Genomic DNA, 18,529 nt, shown 5'->3' with positions numbered 1-18,529 from the left:
TGAGGAAGATTGTCCCTAATCTAACATTTCTGCCAATCTTCCTCTATTTTCTATGTGGGATGCCGCCACAGCATGGCTTGATAAGCCATGTGTAGGTCTGTGCCCGGGATCTGAACCCTCGAACCCTGGGCCGCTGAAGCAGAGCACACGAACTTAACCACTACACCACCCGGCTGGCCCCTGTGTTTAATTTTTGACACACCAATTCCACTTCTAGAAATCTACTCTGAAGATACATCTCCAACAAAATAAAAATACATATGTAGCAGGTTGTTCATTGCATCATTGTTTATAATTGCAAAATACTGGAAACAACCTACATGCTCATACACAGGAGGGTGGCTGAATAATCTTGGGTGCATCCACCCAACAGTGCAGCTGTAACGAAAGAATGAGGAAGATCCCTATGACCTACTGCGGAGTGACAACGAGGACGTACTGTCAAGAAAAAGCAAAGCCCCAAAGCGTACTATTTATAGTATGCTGCCCTTCATGTAAGAATGAAGGGGTATACGAAAATACACAGATATCTACTCCGTTGTGCAAAAGGAAACACAGGAAAATGACTGAGGTTGGTTACTTCGAGGGGAGGAACGGAATGAGGCGGAAAGGATAGAAGCAATGGGAGGTGTCACTTTCTGTATAGTTTTGACTTTTGGAATTACGTTACTATTTCACATGCTAAAAAAAATTAAAATTAACAAGGATGGGAAAAGAAAATGTCCAAAAGGAATCTAAAGAGAAACAAGTGAACAGAACCATATTCAAATGACCACGCTGGCGGCATGGGGACGGAGAACCAGCCCAAGTAATTTTTTTAACAGTCTTCCGACAATATACCCTTAATCTAAAGACAAAGGAATTCTAAACAAATATTGTACTCTAGTTAATAGGCTTCTTTTCACAGAGCTATGGGTTAGCAACTCTGAAACTACTTTCTTTGTATTCCAGGATCCAGTAAATATATTATGGATAATAGCAGAGAGATTTCTCACTGACATAAAAGAGAGTTACGAATATGAAAAGGGGAAGACAGAAAGAACTTTGCTGTTGAATTGGAATTTAGACTTAACAGTGTGAACTCATGGTTTATAGATAGGCAGGTTGACAGAGAAATGATCACAATGATAAAATTAATAAAATACTAAAATCAATGAAATACTGGTGTGAATTAATTAATTTATTTCCCAGTTTTGTGGACTGAGAGGGCCCACTAGCAATGGCACTCCTGCAGAAATGAGCATATATCTACAACCAAGATCTTCGTTTCTAATTACCATTCTTCACTAAAAGAAACTAGGGCTCTTTGGAAGAATGGCTCATTTTAGGGCAGAAAATGTACAAGATGAGCCTAGAGCATCTTGTTGTGCCAGAAATTAAGACCATGCTCAAAGAATGCTTAGGGACATGTCAAAAAGACATAGGAGCCAGCATAAAGGGGCTCCCACTGGCCAAACCTGGGACAATTGGAGCATCAAAATAAGTAATGATAGTAAAGGATTATAACTTATCGAATAATCCATGAGTTCACCAGATATAAATAAATACATAAGTAAATAAATCATGAGGGAAGGAAAGCTCTCTCTTACAGTAGAAAGCCAAATAATAAATACAGAAGGAATGATGGAATTAGAAATTCATTATTTGGCAACTAGCATAATAAACTTGCCTCAGGCAAGGATCATCAATGGATGCTAAACTCGTGACTGAAAATTTGGGGAGTAACAGGATATTAACATGTCGTCAAAATATATTCCCATAAGATAATTACAAAAGGAAAAATAGTAACTTGACAGGAGCAACCTGGCAGGTACCACATTAACCAGGTGATCAAGGTTAATGTCACCAGTAATGAGACATATCGACATCATGTACCTCATGATATGATGCTCTGAGAAGGACACAGCATCACTTCTGTGGTGTTCCTGCCAAAAGTGGAGAACCTGAATCTAATCGTGAGGAAACATCAGACAAACTCAAAATGAGGGACATGCTGCAAAATAACTGGCCTGTACTCTCCACAAATCTTAATGCCATAAAACACAAAGACAGACTGAAGAATTGTTCTGGATTAAAGAGACTAAAGAGACATAACGACCAAATGCACTGTATGATCCTGAATTTTCTTTTGCTATAGGGGACACTATTGGGAAAATCAGCAAAATCTAATAAGGTATTTAGATTAAGATCTTTAGATTAGATTGGTACCAATATCGGCTTCCTGATTTTGATCAACACCCTATGTTTATGCAAGAGAACGTCTTTGTTTTTAGGAAATACACATTCAACTTTTATTCAGAGATAAAAGAGCAGTGCTTCTGCAATTTATTCTTACAATTTGGAAAAAGAAATAATGTGTGCGTGTGTGTGTTTGTGTGTGTGTGGAGCGGAGGAGAGGAAGAAATAGCAAGAAAATGTGGTCAAATGTTAATATCTGGGGAACTGAGTGAAAGTCTTCAGAAGTTATTTGTATTATTCCTGCAGCTTGTCTTGGAGTCGGAATTTACCTCAAGCTAAAAAATTAAATTAAAAAAGATTAGACGTGATCAATTACCCCCCAGGGAGAAGGTGTAGAGAGCAGAGTAGAGGCCTGAGGGACAACTCTCACAAAATGCTCACAGTTGATGGCTGAGTTTCCAAGAAGCAACAGAACTGGAGTCCCCAGGCGCACACAGGCATTCAGGGAATGGTAACTGGAGCCTTCCTTCTGACAAAAGACCTGTTGCCAATGCTCCTCAAAGCCATGCTCAGTGTGGTAGACTCCAGCTGGTCCACTGATCTGCACTCAGAGTATAGCCCATGAGGCAGGAAACTGAGAATCAGAGGGCTTCTTTCAGGTAGAGCCATGGATGGATGGATGGAAGGTTGGTGGGAAGGTAGGAAGGAAGGAAAGACAGGTAGATACACGAGAGTTAAGATATTAAAGGCTACTAAAGACCCGCGGTAAAAGTACTTATGCAAAGTAATGATGATTAGCAATGTTCAGTATTGTAAATTTCAGTCCAGTCAGCAAAGAAAACACCCTGTAAAGCACAGTTTATCAGGGACCTGCTAAAATGAGAGTGTTTAACTTGAAGAGTCTAGTTATGTGCTGTCCAATATGGTAGCCACTAGGCACGCGTGCCCACTGAGGGCTGGCAGTGTGGGCTATAAGTGTAAACTACACCTTGGAAGGTGAAGACTTAGCATGATAAGAAAATGTACAATATCTCAGCAATTTTTAAGTTGATTACATGTTTAAATAATAATCTTTTAGATAGATTTGGTTAAATAAAATATATTATTAAAATTAATCTTACCTGCTTCTTTTTTACTTTTTTAATGTGGCTACCATAAAATTTAAAATTGTATGTATGGCTTTCATTCTATTTCTCTGAGAGAGCCCTGGCCTATTTGATGAATGGTTTTGCAAGTTTTTGCTCAAATCTCACCTTCTCAGCAAGGTTCTTGCTGGCCACCCTACTCCCCAACTCCCTTCCTCGATTTATTCTGTTTCAAGGCACTTATCACCTCGGATATACTATATTTTTACTTATTAATCTTCTCTATCATTGGTCTCCCCCACTAGACTACCGTCCATGAGAGTTCTGTCTGTTTTGTTCACTCTCGTATCATCACCCTGACACATCATTAATTTGCATAAGTTCTTTCACTTTGGCTATTTAGTAGCCTTAACTCTCTTCTTAACTCTCATGTATCTGTCTATCCTTCCTTCCTTCCATCTGTCCATCCATCCATCTATTCTCCAACAGTGCCTGTCGCATAGTAAATATACCAAATATCTGTGCTGAATCAATTTCTCAAAATGACTTTTGACCAGTTCTTGAATTGACCAGCACTGAAATTCCAGTTTTGGGTTACTCTGGGCTCTAGTTTCATACTGACCCCTGACCTGGTCAAATGGGAGCGGAGAGGCAACCCAGTGTGTCCCACCACCTTCGAGGGTCCACAGCAGAGAGAAGGGTCTTAGGCACTGCCTGCCTTTCCCACTTCCCTCTTTGCCTTAATTTCAACGCCAAAGCTCTTAGCAAAACTAAGTGGGAGGGAGAGAACAGATACATTTTTTCCAAAAAGCAGACAGCCATCAGGAACTACGTGGGCAGAGAAGCTCATCTACTTGAAAGTACTCGGCCATTTCATTTTTCTTGGACTAGAAGTCTACCTACCTCTTTCAATGATTCAGATGATAGGGGAATTTTTCCTCTAGAAAGGGTTTAAAGGTCATACACTGCACTGGTCAAATCACAGCCTCCAAACAGAACAGTCCAACCCACTAAGAGGAAAATCTCAGAGAGCCGTCTACCCCTCTAGGCCAGCCTTTCACTGTAGTGATAGGAACTGTGGGGACCACAGAGGAAAAGGGACTTGCCCAAGGTCACACAGTCAGGCTTAGAGCTGGGCCTGGCACTCAGGCAGCCACCCTCCAGCCCAGGGTCCCCCTGGCTCTGCACCCCGACACTGATCCAGTACCAGGCCAGAGGATGTGGGGTCTGGACACAGATAAGAGGGGGTTTGGCTAGAACCAAGAGAAATAGCCCCAGAGCTGATGGCTGAGGGATGAGCCGGGCAGATTTTGTAAACAACCCATGAGCTATAGGTGGCCAACACACTTATGAGATTCAAAAACAAACAAGTAAGCAAACACTCTGAGTACTGGGAGTGCAAACAGCTGAGAAACTACAAGCTGCTCCTAGACAAGACAAACTATTACTTATCACAAAAATAAGGGTGGGGTGGCTTATATTTTTACATATATAGTGAAAAGTCTGCAAATAGGAAGTCAAACCTAAGACAGCCCATATGTTTAAATTAAAATAATTCCAAATAACAGGCCCCCAAGGACCGCCCCCCATTATTAAAAAAATTGTTTTATTTTAAATTAGGCGTCGGTACAAGACTAACAAAATTCAATATTTACTTTAGCTGAAAGCTCTTGGTTGTCAGGGGCTGGGATGGGGGATAAAAATTCCTTTTTGATAAGCTACTATTTGATAGCTAGAAATCAAAATCTCTCAGCCCTATAATCTGCTGCCCGCAGGCCCATACTAAGCTGGAGGCCTGGATGCTTCTGTAAGGGTCTGTGAGGTACCGGATGGAGCAAACAGCCCCAGGGTAGGCTGAGTCCCAGACTAGCTTGGCTCCCAGCAGCTTTTGGGTGGATCCAGCCCCAGCATCCGCGCGTGCAAAACCAGGGGTCTCCAAGCGAACTTCCACTTTCCACATTCTTTGGTCCTACATAAACATCTATTAACTCTTTTCGTGTTTATCCAAACTTCTAGAACTGTGCTCCTCTGTGTAACAGTCACAGCCCCCACCTGCCAAACTAAAATGAAACCCCTACACTTTCAAGTCTCTGGTCATTTCAAAAAGAATAAATTAGGATTTATCCTTTTCAAATACTTCAAGCAACTTGGAGTTTAATTTGCCACTCAGAGAATAATGGAACGTCAGACCTACAGGAGCCTTTCGGATTCCCTCAGTCAATTCCTTCATTGTACAGATGGGGAATCTGTACAACGGACCTGGAGCTGGGCCTGGAGCACACGTCAGCTGACCCCCAGGTGGACATTCTTCCCCCTATAGCGCCAGCGACCCCTCCCAGACGCAGAAAGCTGGTCCCAAAGGGTGAATCTTCCAAAGGGCAGGCACCAACTGCCACAGCTGCCAATTTACGGGACCACCATCCTTTTGGTTGATTATGTGAAGATGCCTAAAATTGCTGGGTGGCATCTGCTTTCAAGTAACTTGCGCATTCCTCCCCCTCCAGATGAATAATGAAGCTAAGGCCGAGACGCTCCAGCAAAGGCTGGGAATCGGCGCCACTCTGCATAATGACCCGGTACTGAACACTCATTTTCAACATGATCTGCACTTAACCAGCCCTGGCAAATCTGGCTGGTTTAACAAAAGAAAGAAAGGGTGGGGGGACACCTCAATCTGTTTGCAAGCCAGTTCAAAGCAAACCAGCACTCCTCTTTATAAAGGAGAAAGCCCAAGCTCCTAGCAACACGCTCCCTTCCAAAAGGTTCCTAACTTGGGTGTGGGGGAAGGGAATCCACGGCTCTACAAATGTGCGGCTGCCTCGACTCTGCAACTGCGTAGCAACCGGCTCTGCAAGGCCAGGATCATCCTCTGAGGGTTCAAAGGGCTTTCCAAACCTGCTATTTACTCTCTCGCGCAGACGTGGAGGACCTGAGCATTCGTTAGAGCCAGGTTAATCTGATGATGGGGTTGTGTTTTTCAGAGAGGTGAAAAGATACTATTGTTAAGGAGCCAGAGAGCCTGGAGGGAGCACAGGCCTAACGAGGGCCAAGGACATAGCTTCATGCTCATCTGTGTTCTCGCAGGGCACCAGACCCGTTATGTGACCTTCAGCAAGCACCGGCTCCTCTCAGGGCATCAGTTTCCCCATCTGTGGCTTAAGAGCCCTACCGGTCTTGCCATGGGGAATCTTTCCACATTTGTTTGAAATGAGTCCAGCCAGCCTCTTCTCTCCCAGGCGGACTCCCCCACTAAAGTGGCTGCAAGCTCCTCCCGAGGCTCCCCTCCCTCAGGACAGGGCCCTGGCCAGACCTCAGGGCAGGTCCACCACCCGGTTTTCATAAGAAGCTGACCAGGGCTTTCCAGGGATTTCAGGGGAGAGTCGAGGATCCACTATTCTCTCCTGACATAAGGTGGGACAGCACTTGAATGTGGACAACCAAACCAAACCGCGTGCCTTCTCGGATCCCATTTGTTAACTTCTGTGGCAGGCGGACATGGAACCTCCTCCAGGGCACTGGGCCAGATACACACACCCTGGACCCACTCCGGAGCCACTGAGGGCTGGGCAAGCAGGACCCCTAACCAGGTGTGGCCTCCGGAACTGTCTAGATCCCAGACACACTGTGTGCCCTGGGAGGTCTCTCCCAAGCCAGAGACTCTCTTATGCTAGCTTGCCTGGGTGTAACTTATGCAATATCAAAGGAAGGGACAAAAGGTCTTTTCATGTCAAAAGAGACCTGCTTTGCTTTTGGTAAATTTCTCAGGCCAAATGGGAAGGCAAAATGAAGAGTGACCAGTGACACTAAAGAGAGCAACCCGAGCGTGTGCCCTGAACATGATGTTTGCAAGACAATCTCACCAATACCGGCTCACTGGACTCTCCCAAGATGCCTTAAGTTAGGTAGGGCTGGCATTCTCATATTTCCTTCTGACGACCGAGGACACTGTAGCTCGGGTAGGTTCACAGACTTTCTTAAAATCCTACAGCTGGTCAGTGTCCTGCACTGAAGGCAAAGCTCATTGTTCTTCCTACATTACAGTGGTGACCAGGGATGGCTACGCAATCTGGCACAGCCCAAGGCACCATACTGAGGAGTTCTTAACCTGTCTCAAAGGATCTCTGAGGGAGCCATGAATGGGCCTCCAGAAGGCTCTGAAATTAGGCACAACATTACACAGACTTGTGCAGTGGTCTAAGGAGAAGACCCACAGCTTTCATCAGATACTCAAAGAAGTCTGTGATCCACAAAAGGCAGAGCTGCCCTTGCTCGAGAGAGACAGGAATCATTTTTGTTAGGATTTGGAGCTCAAGAGACCAGCTGGGGTCGACTTCCCTGGGGGCCAGTTCAGGAGAACCTTGGCAGCCAGGTGGTCGGCCGTTCTGCAATCTCATGAACAGAACCAGCTTTGTGTGTGGTACCACTTGGGGGGTCCAAGAGGGCCTCCCTAACCCCTGAACACCTCCTACCTGCTCCCTAAAGAGCAGATGCTCTCCAAGGTATGGCTACCTTTGCATCCTTAATTCAAGTTAGAGGTTCCAGATTCTCCCGAGGAAGGGAGTCACACTAAGGTAAAGAGGGCTAAGGATAATGCCTTTCCAGGTAAGGAGCAAAGAGTGGTGAGGGGCAGGGGTGGTCTAGGACCCAGGAAGGGGAAGGTGGGAGGACTGAACTAGAACTTGGTTTGCTCAGGATTTTGCAAAGGGCCAACCCAAAGGCATGCCTGAAAAGGCCGGACAGCCTGTCCCCAGCCATGTGGGAAACAAGGGCTTCAGACCTAGCTCTTTCTATCTGGGTACCACCTTCCTGAAAGGATGTGCTGACGATAAGAGAGACAATGTCAGCTTCTAGTTCTCAACTCAAGGGGCAAAATGTGCTCTAAAAGGCGAAGTGCCCCTACTTCCTGGGAGGAAATGAAGAGTGATCATGTTTCTCTGCCACTGAGATAGGAGTGAGTGAGAGTGTGTGTGTGTGTGTGTGTGTAAAAGTTCGGTTCTCCAGGACTGCCCAGACACGGAGATGAAGCCCCACAACCGCCTAAGCTGGCCGTCACTCTCATCCCACGTCTACTTCAGTGGACTTGGAAATAGGAAGCAAACGATGCTGCTGTGAGCAACTCCCGCCCAGGGTCTGAGAAGCCAGAATGCTCCGCCACCCCAGAGCAGATGATGGGCCTTTGGCTCCCACATCCACTGCTGCCATTTGGGAAGGTGAGGACGAAAGAGATTTGTAGAACTGCCAAGGGGCTGTTACTCTGGGGGGCGCAGGGAGGAGGAGGCAGAGAGGCCTGCTTGGAGACTCCCCGTCGGGTTAATCTTGCAATTTCATTGTCACCACGCTCTGAACAGGTTCTGCCTCAGGAGCAGGCCCTTGGGAGGCTCCAATTTGATAACAGCCTCACCTCTGCTGTGGGACAAGACCTCACCACCCTCCTTATTAGCGGGTGGAAAGGGCTCCCAGGCTGCCCTACTGCGTGGGGCATTAGTCACGCTCCAAAGGCAACAGACAGGCCGTGCGTCGGAGCGCGGGCTGCTCCCCTGGGATTAGTGCAGTGACTCTCCTCTGTATTTGCAGGGCTCATTTTGAGGGCTGTGGCTGCGACTAACACAATAATGCTCTTTACCCCATCGCTAGGGGATCACTAGAAACAACCAGATTGTTCACTTTAATTCGAATGTCAGCACAATTATTTTAACACCAAGTGTGTCAGATTTGACTCCATATCCCTGATATTAATTTTAGAGTGGTGGTGAAACGAAATGGCATACTTCTTTGAGCTTTTGTTACAACATGTTCGTGCAGCAAACTGTGAAGAAAATGTAGTAATTAGAGGTTAAATTAATCCTTGACAGACAAGCAGCTTAGAAATGCAGTGCCCTCCTCCCCAAACCTAGCCTGATGCATGCCAGTCTTTCAGTATTAGACACTCAAAGCATGTGACGTTGGCAACCACACTGAAACTACTGTCCCACTTAAAATTCCGAGGTCGGCACTGGAACTTCCAGATATTAACAGTGAGATCTCATTAAGAACAAAACCCAAACAACCCTGCAAATGGCAACAGAGCCCACCCAGCCAAGCCCTCCAAGGGGCTGGCTGCCCAACTCTCTATCAGTGACTTGCAAACAAAACCAGATGAGACACACTCCTTTCCGAGGCGCCAATGCCTGGGCCCCAGATTGATCCTTAACTTACAACGTCTCATCTTCACCTAGCTCTAGACTTTGAGTTCTGATTCCAATATGCCCCTCACCTGTCCTAACAATGCTCAGCAAAGCACACAGTGACACAGGGCAGGTTACGTTACATCATAAGGAAAAATGGCCCTCCTCCACGCACTGCATTTCCTCTCAAAACGGAAGCCTGTGAGCCCACAGCATGGGTACAACATGGATGTTCTGGACCCAACTACTTGGTCGAGAGTGAGAGTCCAGGCTTCTGTCTACTTCAGGCTCCCTTCCCTGTGTCCCCTCAGGAAAGTCGGGCCCCCTCTCTGGGCCTCACTTTCCTCTTCTGTCAAGTCACAGAGCTTTACTCTTCTAGCTTGACAATTCTCCGTCTTTCAGCATCTGAGTTTGTTGGTGAGTTGGGGCATCTACGCCAACTATGTGCAGAAACTGTGGTCAACCAGCTAACGGGACCACAAAAAGGCAGGCAGAGCTGGATTCCATCCCCATCCCACTCTGTGTCACCGAGCCCCTAAAGGAAGCTGGAGGTGGGGGTTTCAGGTTCAAATGCTGGGCAAAATATAAAAGCACTCTTCATTGAGTGGGGGGTGGGGGTAAGGGGGCTTCGGAACAATTGGACGGAGTACTCGAGATAGCCCAAGGTGTTCAGGACAACTTGACTTGGTTCTTGTCCTGCTTTTAGTTCCCAAAGGCCCACAATTCCTAAAAAATAGAAGGCACAAAGCTGAGGCCATCAGGCCCTTCTGACCCAGATGCCATTCACTAGTTCTGGCCCTGCGGCCTCCAGTGGCCTCTTCTAGAATCAGCAGAAATGTGTCCCTATGGCCCAGTGTCCAGGTACTCCCGTGGCTGGAGAAAAGGAGGAAAAACAAGGGCCAGCTGGCCAGGTTCCCTTCTAGCATGACGAAATCCCACAGTCAGCCCCATCCTCCTCTGGGCCTTGTGGAACAATTCTCAGCCTTAAGAAAATAGCATTTCCCAAACCCCACTTAATGGTTATTTACCCGGCAGAGTGAGCAGCAGGGTACACTGGGAGAAGGCAGCTGGGTACCCCTACCCCAAGGAAATGGGGAGACTGTGAGGCTGGGACCCAGGCTGTGCAGAAAGGGGCGCTGGCTGCCCCGAGGTCAGAAGGCAGCCAGGGTAGGACTGGGTTCCGATGAGTGGGCTTCTCCTCCAGGAGGAGGAAGAGCCCACCCTCACATAGGCGAGAGAGGAGGAAGGAGTCTGAAGCTGGGATTCCAGGGAGGTCCAGAGGAACCTCTCTAGACAAAGAAAGTTCTTGAAGACTTTGCAAAGGGCTTTTTCCTTCTGGTGCTCCTAGGCCCTATCTCTGGAAGCCTTTACTCCGGGGGGCCCACAGCCAGTGAGGCCCCTCGCTATGCCTCACTCTGGGGGATCTTTCTGGGTTGTGAGAAAGCTGATTGCTTTGGAAATTATGAAGAGGTCGCATTTTAGTGGGGGGACTTGAGGCCCGAAGGAAATTGGGGATGCTCTCTGAATGGGGAGGAAAAAACGGGATGGGGGAAGAAGGGAACCCAACTCTTTTGCTTCCCTCCCTTCTCCCTGCAGAAAATGCTCCTGGGGCTTTAGCAGGCCCGGGCTGGTCGTTTGGGAGCAGGACCTGACGGAGCCTGCGCATCCGCCATCCTTGCAGGTAAATACTTTATAACACAAGCTACTGCTCCTCACCTCTATGGGACCCTCGAATAACTGCCCCTCAGCTCCGTGGGGCCTGTTCTTCTTCCTCTGCTCTATTTGCAGACTAAATGACAACAATGAAGACAAAAACAAGTACTAAGCACTGCAGTAAAACCACATCAGGTTCACGCAGATTTACGAAGTCTCCTTCCTCACAGTCCCGAAGCTGTTTAAGGACTCAGTGTCTGAAAAAGCAGACTGCTTTCGACTGAGCTTCGGGATACTTCTCTCCTGCCATACAGTTGACTGGTGCTGCCTAGGTTACCCCTCGGTGGCGTTGTGAGAGGTGTATGACGGGAACTGGGTTATTGTGCTGATCCATAGTAACCGACTCCTGTTCCGCCATCATTTATCTCCCTCCCCAGCCACATCTGGGTTGGTCTATTCACACTCTCAGCATTCTATCTGCTCCAACAAACACTCAGCCTTTTCTGCTTGGATAAGGAGATTTTTTAGTTACATCCATTATATGTGTATCAACATTTATGGCAGCAAGATAATTGCCAAAGAGCTCAGAGGATAAAAGGTCCTTCTTCATAATGTTCACAGCCCCCCATCCGTTTAAAAAAAATCAATATTAACATCAAGCAGGACAGGGACAGATTCTTGCATGGCTGCTGTGTCTTCAAAGTTGGAAATGTGGTTTTTAAAAAACACCCAGCTGGATTAGGAAGAAAAGAAAAGGTTCAACACTGAGTTCAGAGTCCATACCTCAGTGGGGCACATGCGTGTAGAAGGGAGGCCTTTTTGTCCTTGAAACCTTTGCTAAATAACTGCAAAGCAGCAAATCTGCTCTATATTAGATGAGTCCTTTGGAAACACGCCAGTCTAATTTCAAAGAGTCTAGATCCTGTTATCTGTAAACCAACCCAATGGTCAGGAGGCCTGCCGTCAATAGATTAGGGGGACTGGACAAGAAGCCCTGCGGGTGGCCTCCCAGCCTCCACCATGGATGCTTCTGGCTTAGAAGCCCACACTGGCAAAAGACACAGAGAGAGGGAATGTTTGCCACTTTTACAGTGTTTTGATTGGCTTTTGGCCATTTCCTACTCTTTCCTCTTCTTGCTGCCCCTCAAAATCTACCCCCATCTCTTTACATACCTAGCTGTTTTCCCCATTGCTGTCTCACTTTCACAGAAAATGACTATTTCATTCACAAATCAGTGTTAGAGCTGGAAGGGACTCAGACTCCGAGGTCACGAAGGGGGAAGGAGGAACAATGAGGGAGGACGGACTTGCCCGAGATCACTCTGCTAATAAGTGGAAAGAGTGTTCTAGAACACAAGTTTCCCAGCTCCTAGGCTATTTAATTATCTCTCCAATGCACTGCTGCAGAAAAAAAATCAGAATCTTAAAAAGAAAAAGATTTACTGTGCATAGGAAGCCCCTTTTAACTAGGGGAGTGGTCCAACTGTTGGCAGAAGAGCCGCTTGTTCCCGAGGAGCAAGTGAGCTTCCTAGGGCTGATCTATTAACAGGTGCGCTGTAAGCCTTAGGTGATCAGCTTAAAAGGGAAAAATGATATTAAATGTGCTGGCCAAGCTTGAAAAAAAATCCCTTTTCTTAATGAAAAAGATTGCTAACAGTAAATCTCCTACCTTAAGATGCACCCCCACCCCCACCTCCACCCCAGCAACAGGCTATTTCCTGGTTGAGTTTAAAAATCCAATGACGTTCCTGTTTCAACCCACACATCTGTGTCACTGTCAGCGTCAGTGGCAGGAAAACAGACGAAGTCACCCTTTGCTAATGATTTCCTAACATGGAATTTCCTTGTATCTCCCCAAGCTTTTTCTTCTTCCAACGCCAAAATGTTTTTTTCCCTCTCTCAAACACACTGTACTGAAGGAAAACTGAAAATGGGCATGGCCGGGGAGGATGATTTCTAAGGAGATCTTATAAGGAAGAGCTGCAGCTCTTCGCGATATTTTTAACGGGGGTGGGGTACTGCTCGTTTTTCTAAAGCCAGTCCGAAGGAAACAGAGAGATTTCCTCCAGGCATCTGGGAATCTCTCAGCCCCTCTCTTTCCCTTTCCCTTGCCTCCTTCTTCCCAAGTTCCACTTTCAGCAACATGCTTACATCGGTGTCGGAGGAAACACACTCACACACCGGAGGCACACATGGGGAGAGGCCACAGCAGCCCCCAGAGCAGGGGACAGGCACTGGAGAGCCAGCAAAGCACAAAGCAATACAGGAACCCATTACGGTTCTCCTCTGGAGAATATCCTATTTAATAGGCAAACTGGGCATCCAGAGAAAACCAGGCTGTTACTTTAAGGGGAAGAAGCTGATTAGCTGCTCTGGCTGGCACCAAACAGCTGGTCTGTCCGGCAGGTTCAAGGCCATTTCAGCTTCTCTCTTATGGAGGCACCATATGTTCCATCTCACACATCAGCAGCTTTATTTTCCAATGATCTTGCTCCAGAAGGGAAGCACAAAGGGGGGAGGAGAAGGTAGAGCCCATCGTTTACCCTTTGAGTACTTTCTTGCGGTTTAGATGCAGTTGGGACGTGTGTATTGGGGGTGGGGGTGGGGGGAGTTAAGCTTCAGCATCTATTCCAAAGACCGGAGGGGAGTGGAGTGGGGGAAAGACATGCGAAAAGGCACAAATAACATGTCGCCAGGAGATTAAATGGGAAGAGGGGGCGGGGGCGGCGAGAGAATGGGAGGAATCTGACTTTGCTCCCGAGACCCACCAGTCGAGTTTGCGCCCCGCCCACTTCTCCTTATTTGTCAAATTTCCTTATTGTTAGTATTCCTTTTCCGAATAAACTTTACAAGGAGAGAAGCGGACCGCTTTGGGGGACGGGGGCAGCCAGGCCGACAGGATGGAGAAAGGTTACTTCTAACATGAAGTTTAGCATTCCTCAGTTCCAGCCTAGGTTCTCAGAAGTTTGTGGACGAGGGCAGGTGTAAAGGGTAGGGGCCGGGCTAAATCCTCAGTCCAACTAACGCCGGCAGCCGATGCGTCCTGGACACCTCAAGTGCCCGGCGCTGGGTCCGTGCAGAGGCGGCACGGTCCGGAGGTGCATCCTCGTCCCCACTGCCAGCCCAGGCTGCAGGAACCTCGAAGGTGGCGGTGCCGACTCCCTCCCTGCCGCCAAACAAAGGGGGCCCGCGGAGCGTTTGAGCCCGTCGGGGGTGGGGGGCGGCGGCAGGAGGGCGGGGGAAGGAGTGATGAGCGTAGCCGCGGGGTGGCGAAAGCCTCAGAGTCGCCGCCGTCGTCTCGGCCACTGGCGGGGGCGACAGCCGCCCTGAGCCAGGGCGGCGAGGGCCGCGGGCTGCAAAGCGAAACCGAGGAAAGGGCGCCCCCTATGCCCGCGCCCCAGAGAGCGCAGCGGCGAGCCGCGTCTGCTCACCCCGCCGAGCGTGCGCCGCCTCTGGCCTCCGGGCCCGTCCGCTCGCGGAGCCGCCCGCCAGGCCGTCCGGGCCGCCAGCGCCCGGGGTGTACACCGCCGGCAGGCTGGGCGCACGGCGGGCGGGCTTCAGGAGCCGAGGGCTCCCTACACCTTCCGGGGTTCCGGCGGAGGATCTTCGAAACACCGCCCCCTCCCCCACCGCCTACACTTGCCCTACTGTCCCGAGCGGCTGGAAGCCACTGGGAGGCAACCGCCCCCGCCCCCTGCCTCTGTGTCCCTTTCCATTTCCCTCTCTCCAGCCTCCTGGGAAACAAAGGGGCTTTTTATAAAGCGGATTGTTGGCGGCAGCGGCGGCGGGGGTGGGAGGGAGGGGGGATCTATAAAGACAAGAAGAGGTGGGGTGGGGGAAGAAGCTGCGCGGCCTCCGGGAGCCCTGATCGGCGGCGGCCAGGAAGCCCCCGCGGGTGCGCGGCCGACCCCGCCCGACCCGTGGGCACCCGGGCGGAGGCCCGCGCCTGCCAATGGCCTGGCTGCGCCTCTGCGATGCTGCTCGCCAGGTTACCGCAGCCCGGGAACAGGATCGCCCGGGGCCTGGGGCCCGGGCCGGTGGGGGCGGCGCGATTCCCGCGGGGGTCTCCCCTGGGAGACCCGGGCCCTTTTCCTAGACAACTCTTTTGAAATTGCTCGGGCTCGGGGAGACTTTGCCTCTTTGTTCCAGCGCGGCCGCCTCTCGTACGCTCGCCTCGCTCGCCCTCACAGACAATGTCCCCGAGGTGGCCTTGGTCGGCTACCCGCAAACGACACGTTTGCCGTGGGGACAGCGCCCCGGGGGCATTCCTTCTACTGCCAAACAACGACAGGCTACCCCAGCAAGTGGGGTCCCTTCTCCCCACGTTCCCCAGCCATCGTGTGCCTCCACCCGCGCGCACACTCACACCCACACTCGGGTGCCCCGCTCAGCCGCACCCAGCTGCAGGAGCGCGACCAGGCGAAGCCCCCAGCCCGAGGTGCGTCTGTTTGCTCAGGTTCCGACGACTTCAGGGCAGTTTTCTGGCAGGCTAATCCTATTAGTGTCTGCACGGTCCGCATTTAATCACGGATCAACATCAGACGGCATGGTCAGCTTTCCAAGCGGCTTCGGACACAGTGCATGGGGACGGAGTCTAGCCGAGCCAAGTAGCCACGAAAAGTATTTGGCGGCGCTCCGGGGGGCTTCCCGCCCGCCCTGGCCGGCACCGGGCTCTGCCGCTGCTCCGAGGCCTGGGAGCTCAGAGCGCGGGGGCGCCGGGAGGTCTGGGCAGAAGCCCAGTCGGAACTGTCTCGAGCCACCAGCTCTCCTCGGGGCTGCTCTCCAGAGGAAGATTTGGCAGGGGAGGGAGCGCAAGGCAGCGGGCTCGGCGCGCGCGCACACTCCACACTCCCGCTCCGCGGCGGCAAACCCGGTTGGGGTGGGGTGGGGGGAAATCCTGTGCCCAGCGCCCACAGCCGAATGGCCCAGGCTCAGGGAGCTGGCATGCGAAGGCAGCGTCGCCAGTGGCATCCGGGCTGCAAGCGGCCCGGAGGCGCCGGGACGGAGTAGGAGCTTCCCCGGTAGCCTGGCGCGGCCAGGGGAGCCCGCGTGGCTCGCGTCCCTCTGCCTTCCCTCCCCGGTACTTGGCTGCCCCTGCCCGATTCCAGACGCCCGGTGGGCGCCGGTGAGCAGGCAGAGGCCGCAGTCCCCAGCGATTCGAGCTGCGCTTAGTCCAGCCCGGCCAGTCCGAGAGGGGGGCGGCCGCGCGCAGCGCCAGGTGGGCCGTACGCTCAGAGCAAACTTTGGGGTCCCTCTGCCCTCAGCATCCCCGAGCCCTGGCTCCTCCACGATGGGGACCACAAGTGGGGGCCACAAGTGCACCCTGGAGACCCCACAGCAGTCGCGCCTCTCGCGCCCGCCCTCAGCCTTACCGTGCTGCGGAGCTCCAGCGGCGGCGGCGGGGGCAGTGCCCGAGGGGCGGGCGGCCGCCGGCGCGGGCAGCCTGGCCTCGGGCGCCTGCCGAGTGGCGCGGCCCGGTTGCAGATCACCCCCTGGCTAGCGGCCGGTGCCCCCGCGCCCGCCCGCCGCCGGCCGCTTCAGCTCGAGGCCAAGTTCATGCCGGCGGCGCTGCAGTGGCGGCCCAGATCTCCTCGCTCCATTCCCACCGCCCGGCTCCGCGCCGCGCGCCCGGAAGGTGGAGTTTCGGGGGTTTAAGTTACTGATAGGCATTTCTCACTGCTGTGTCACTCGGGGAGGAGGAGACACGCACGCCGCACACTCACACACCCTCACACTCACGGCGACGAGCGGCTCCGGCCTTAAAGGGGAAGCCACGCTGCCCCGCCCGCGACCCCACCAGCCCTGAGCCCGAAACGACGCGTTTCCAGGCCTGGATGGGGCCAGGGGCAGCGGAAGAGCAGCGGCCGCCTGAGGGGCCTATCGGGCCCTCCTGCCACTTTTAAAAAAGGAAAGCGGCTGAAGGCTGGCTTCGCTGTGGTCGTCTCATTTCTCCAGTCAACTCCAGTCAAAGGCAGCTGGGAGGAACGGGAGGGAAGGAAGGGGCACGGGTGCACTTACCTTGGTGGCTCCGCAAGCAGCGGGAGGCGGTAGGTGCCCTCGGCAGCAGGTGGCCCGCCTAGACGATGCGCTGATGGGGAGAGGCGACAGCGGGGTGACCAAGCGCTCCCGGGCACGAGCGGATGCAGCTCGCCCCAGGGCCGCAGGCGGAGCCCCGCGCACTTGGGAAACCCGCACGAGGCAGGTAGACTTCCCGCGTCTGGGCAGAGACAGCTGATGAGCGGTTCGCGCCCCTGACCCAGGAGAGCGAGCAGAGAGAGCGGGAGTGCCAGCACTCACCAGCGACAGGGCGAGAGAGCGCGCGAGACTGACAGAGCCCGAGAGAAACAGAAGGAGACCGTGGGAGACAGAGAGAGGGAGAGACAGAAACCGAGAGGGGCACCGACAGAGACCAAGAGAAAACACGGACATAGAGTGGTAGAGAGACACCGTGTGAAAGATAGAGAGACATGGCAGACCAGATCCCTGGAGGACCCCGGAGCGGCACAGGGACGGAAGTCCCATCGTAAAGTAGCCTGTTCCACACCGCCGCCCCCCCCCCCACACCCTTTCCCATTCTCAGCAGAAACTGACCCAAGAGCTAGCAGCCCTCCTCGCCCTCGCCCTGGGAGGGCGCTCACCTTCAGTAGGTGGCTGCCGAGTGGAGAGCGCCCGTCCCACTGCCGAAACGTCTGCTCGATAGCTCCCGCCGGGACGGCCAAGCCGACCTGCTGTGACGGCAGTGGGGACTAGAGCTCTCAGGTGGCAGCTACTGAACTGCACCCGCCCCCCTCCTCGCCGAGCGTCCCCCTCCCCTCTCTCGCAGCTCTCTCACCCTCCACCCGCCCTCTCCCTCCTCCCGCCCTCTCCCTCCTCCCCTCCTCCTATGCCCGCCACCACCCAACCCCCACCCTCGCCTCCACGCGGACCATGTCTATGCTGACCGCCCCTGTGCTCAGCCAGGAGCCTAGGGGCGCCCGCGACAGTCTCCCGCCCCACTGGCCCAGGGCCGGCGAAGCCCCTGCCCGAGCTGGGCTGGACTGGCCCGCTCTGCACGGGGTTATCCCGGGGCAGACACCTGCAGCTTCTGCAGAAACATAGGTTCCTTCTGAACTGCCCGGCGGGCTAAAGCGCGCTGTCTGCCCTCTGCCCTGGCGCCGCGGCCGGCCGGTGGCTCCCCTGTCCTTATTCCCGGAGGCTGGCCTGTGCCCCTTCTCCAGGGTCCCCGCCCAGGGTGCATTTCCTAACCTGGACTTCTGCGGCGGTGGCAGCGGCGGCGGCGAGGACTAAGCTCAGCCCACGGACGCCGCGTCTGGTCCGACAGCAGCAGCGGACAGCGAAGCTCCAGAGACCGCTCTCAGCTCCCGCCCGCACCTCTGAATAGCGACCTGTCATCACCACATCTGGTCGCACTCGGCCCAGCCGAGGGCCAGGAATAAAGGGGTGGGCCCG

At 52.4% G+C, this 18,529-nt stretch overlaps 1 protein-coding gene across 10 annotated transcripts in view; it reads right to left on the bottom strand.

Moving 5' to 3' along the window:
• Positions 1–18,529, bottom strand: part of MAMLD1 (mastermind like domain containing 1) — a 222,932-nt gene that overhangs the window by 108,229 nt on the left and 96,174 nt on the right. For 2 of the 10 annotated variants that reach the window (XM_070256695.1, XM_070256696.1), the window contains exons 6-8: positions 18,326–18,465; positions 17,719–17,808; positions 17,099–17,168 (exon numbers count right to left, since the gene is read on the bottom strand). The gene's annotated coding sequence lies outside the window, so the exon portion shown is untranslated. Of the gene's footprint in view, positions 1–16,452; positions 16,718–17,098; positions 17,647–17,718; positions 17,870–18,325; positions 18,483–18,529 lie in introns of those variants that run through there. The other 8 variants (XM_070256698.1, XM_070256693.1, XM_070256694.1 and 5 more) reach the window with 6 other exon arrangements.

This window comes from Equus caballus, chromosome X, assembly GCF_041296265.1.
Source record: "Equus caballus isolate H_3958 breed thoroughbred chromosome X, TB-T2T, whole genome shotgun sequence".
Lineage (NCBI taxonomy): Eukaryota > Metazoa > Chordata > Mammalia > Perissodactyla > Equidae > Equus > Equus caballus.
The sequence above is the reverse complement of the archived record's forward strand: the minus strand, read 5'-3'. Positions and strand labels throughout refer to the sequence as shown.